The sequence below is a fragment of the Adiantum capillus-veneris genome, chromosome 6 (assembly GCF_014529385.1).
Source record: "Adiantum capillus-veneris isolate H3 chromosome 6, ASM1452938v2, whole genome shotgun sequence".
Taxonomy (NCBI): Eukaryota; Viridiplantae; Streptophyta; class Polypodiopsida; order Polypodiales; family Pteridaceae; genus Adiantum; species Adiantum capillus-veneris.
This window is the reverse complement of record NC_140936.1, coordinates 142,518,949-142,522,972: the sequence shown is the minus strand read 5'-3', so window position 1 is coordinate 142,522,972 and position 4,024 is coordinate 142,518,949. Positions and strand designations below refer to the sequence as shown.

The window sequence follows — 4,024 nt, the reverse complement described above, 5'->3', positions numbered from 1 at the left end:
TTTTCCAGAGGTAGCTTGCAAAATACCCTCTAATGAACCACCATATTAGACAAAATCTTTTGTAGATTCCAAAAATTAGAACATTCCCGCTCTTGCCCATCTCATTCCGAGAGCTGCCTCCTCCTTCAACGGCTGCCCTGTATTGACATGCATCATCACCCCCCTCCCCTCCCTGCGCGACTCGTCTCCATCAATCCCCCCTCTGTCGACTAGCCCCCCCATACAACTTATTGCTTTCTTGCATGCCGCATGTCACGCAAGATAGCAACACATTGAAATCAAGTGCAAGGTCACTTGTAGGAAGATTGTGCAACAGAGTAGGAGAAAAATCACAAGAAAGTGAGAGAGTGATCCGCAGGGCAGCATGGCAAGAAAGAAAGATCTTTTCGGCATATAAACCTCACTATACATGCCCGAAAGAGAGAGAATGATCCGCAAGGTAGCATGTGAGAAAGAGAGATCTTTTCGGCATATGAACCTCACTATACATCCCCACCCTTTTGTTGTCTCCTCCATCGTCCCCTTGGCCCTCTCCAGTACTAGATGATAGCCTGCCACAGTCACAACTAGCTTTCCCCCTTCCCCTGTTCTTGGTGGCTTCCACCTCTGTTGCCTCTGTATGGCCTTCCCACAGCTTTGAGAACTTCCCTTCGGTTCTGCCCCCTCGGCTCCAACACCAAAGCCCCCGCTGTCTACTTTGCACCTGTCAGCAATGCCTTATGTTAAAAACAAAAATGATGCTTGTCTTACTTTAGCATACGGGGCAACATCGCCGTGGCCCCCGCAACTGCCCCAAAATAACAATGTTTGTCCTTGAAAAGAAAACCCTAGCACATGCGGTTGGCATGGCCCTACTGCACGCACCTCGCCCTACTCAATGTTGGCCCTTGCCGTCGGACATACGCTGGCAATCTTTGCACATGGCTACTTGGGTTCCCACCATGTGGCTAGAAGCATTCCTTTTCTTTTGCTTTGCTATCCCTTTCAGAGGGGGCACCTTCTTCGATATGCACGCATGGAAAGAGCAAGATAAGCATAAATTATTTTTCTCTTAATCTTTATATTGTGCTTGAAAGAAAGGGATCTGGTGAGATTCCCCTTCAAAAAAAAAAAAGGGCGGGATTCCCTTCCTCCCTTGCCTAGTTTCAAGTGATTCAAAGACGTCTCCCTTTTGGCACCCATATAGTGAGCGTGCGCGCGTGTCGCATGTGGAGTGTGAGAGCAAGGCAAAGCGACACGCTGATGTTGAGAAGCTGACCAATACGCAAGGTGATTTCAAAATTTGTCATAGTCAGGAAGAGCAGGCAGCAGCCACACGTGAAGAAGAAGAAGAAGAAGAAGCAAAAGATCAAGAAGAACATAAGGAGAAGAAGACGCAGTGAGAATGGAGCGGGAGAAGCTGCACAGAGGCCTTTATGGCAACGGCGGGGGCGGCTATCCGCCCCAACAGCCGTACGGCTATCCTCCACCAGGTTTCTACCTGCCATGGCCTCATCATCTTCTCATGCGACAATTAATTCTTGTACTATGCTTGTTGTGATGCTGTTGCTGCTTGCGTCTTCTCTTGGATGTGTTTTTTAGGTTATCCGGGGAGCGCTTATCAGCAGCATGGAGCCCCGCCCGTGATGCCCCCTCCTCAGTATTATCCCCCTCAAGCCCCTCCCAAGAGGAGTCCTGGCTGCCTCGAATGCTGGTTCTCTCTCTCTCTCTCTCTCTCTCTCTACGCACATGGCACACCCGTGCACACACACACACACACTACATATAGATGCAACAATTCTTGTATGCATGCACGCAATCTGTGAAGTTTTTCGAAGCTCTGTGTGTGTGTGTGTGTGTGTGTGTGTGTGTGTGTGTGTGTGTGTGTGTGTGTGTGTGTGTGTGTTGCGGGGGGGGGGGGGGGGGGGGGGGGCCTCCTGTGCATGCATGTGTGTGTATTTTGTATGGAGTGAGAGAAGAGGAGGAGGAGAAGAAGAGAAGTTTTGACTTTTAGGAACAATCCTCATTCCCAAGAGGCCTAAAAGCATATCTATCCTTCAAGTATTGAACTCTAAGACCTGTTATGTAAATGGGAAATGGGAATTAATAGAGACGATCCATGTGTGTAAAGCTCGTGCATGTGTGCGCCGCGCATCGTATTATTCTGTGCACCTACTGTTGTTTACAATTTCAGCATTGTTTTTGTTTCGATAGCTAGTTCTGATTTACAATTTCAGCAATGTTTTCGTTTTGATAGCTTTCGTTGAGTAGAGTTGTTGTTGTTGATGTATTGAGCAGCTTGGCCACATTGTGCTGTTGTTGCCTCTTGGACGAATGCTGTTGCGATCCAACCATTTTCATCGGCTAGCTAGCTGTAAAGGACCTCTCTGTTGTGCAAATATTGACCATGATATCTCTGATGTACAATTCTTTCTTTTGTAGCATGCATCTCACGAAGGCTCATGAATAATCTAGACTCTTCATTTTTAAGACATGTTCATGTTCAACTTGTCATTAGAATAGCCGAGGCCGATATTGGACTTCATATCTGCTTTTGTGCTTAGAAAGTGAGGAAGTCCTAAGCATTTTGTTGCTAAATTTTGTGAGCTGACCCATTAATTAAGACCTGAGTCACCTCAATTGCCATGGAGCTTTCAACAACATTGGGTAGCTTTCTTTTGTTGTGAAATCGTCAGAATTGAATAAATTAAAAGGAAAAGGAAACCTTGGAGGCTCAGAGGTAGAGACTCGGAGAGGGGGGATCAGGCACAGATACATTTCTGAATAGAGTACATCATGTCAAAGCATACAGGGTGACTAGTATAGTTGAAAATCGGAATTTCAAAGCCCATTTTGATTGTGGGAATGGTTGGGCATTTTGGCTCCTAGCGGCTCTTTGACAAATAAATCCCTTGAAATTCTCTTAAGATCCCCTATGGCACCATACTAGGCGTCCGAACGTTGACATTTAAGTCTCCATTAAATCAACAACAGTTAGGGACTTGGATGGTGGCTTTGAGACGCTATGGTGCATTACACTTGTGGGGCTAGGCCTCTCATATATCTAATTACTATAGGTATAAGGGGATGGGATCTAGGCTCCCTTTCAAAAGTGGGCGCCGACAATAATCTCATGCCTGTCGGCGAGCAATGCCTTAATCTCATTGCCCCATTAGTACCATCATTCAAACCACATTGCTACTAGAATATGCATTCATTTTGCTAGAGGTCATATGGATGGATTACACGAGAGTGTAATTTATCAAAGAGGAGCAGCATCTCTCAAAGCAACCATATCTAGCGGTGCTGCTTGCTCATTAAACAAGGCGCATCCATCCTGAAATTTGAACAACCCCTTTTCTGCCACCTCATCTTGTTGCTGCAGGTGGCCACCTGCCAAAGGATGATGCAGTGTTAGTGCTCTTCTCGGGTCTACGTAGCTTGTGCGGTAGCTCATGTAGTCCATCGGTTGCATGGCTTGCTCATTCACTTGCAATGGCCACTTTGTCGCAATGCTTTTAGGTCCTTTTACTTGTTTTTCAACAAAAAGAGTTGGGACATACAGTTATGAGATCTTGTCCCTCTCACCACGTTCTTAAGTTGATATATATACAGTTCGATTGTAATGTCAAGTGAAATATTAGAGCTAGCTGAATGTGGGCTTGAGAGAGCACAGAGCCGCCGCCGAGTAAGTCTCTGCATTGCTTGAAATACACTTCTATAACTCGAATAACCTAACGTGCAAAATTTTGATGTAGAGTGGCTATATTGAAGCCCTTGTTGTAAAAGCTAGATCTCTCAAGCAATCACCTAGAAGCAATGCTCTGAAGAGAATCACTTTCTGGCTTTTTATTTTTAGGCAAATCCCCCAATGTTCCCAACCAAATTATAATCGAGAATTTTCATTTTTAGCTTGGAAATTTAAGGTAGTTTATGTATTTGTCGACTTTTCCAAAACTGTACACTCCCACTATATGTACATGTTTTCTATGTGAGCATAAGTATGAAGAGATTCAGCATTGAACATGATCAAGTGAAGAGTTAT

The 4,024-nt window shown here is 45.2% G+C and overlaps 1 long non-coding RNA gene across 1 annotated transcript; it reads left to right on the top strand.

The window, feature by feature from the left end:
• Positions 1-1,231: 1,231 nt before the first annotated feature.
• On the top strand, positions 1,232-2,604 carry LOC147456397 (uncharacterized). Its single transcript, XR_015188512.1, has 3 exons — positions 1,232-1,472; positions 1,582-1,693; positions 2,278-2,604. It is a non-coding gene; the product is annotated as an uncharacterized LOC147456397 (long non-coding RNA).
• The last annotated feature ends 1,420 nt before the right edge of the window (positions 2,605-4,024 follow it).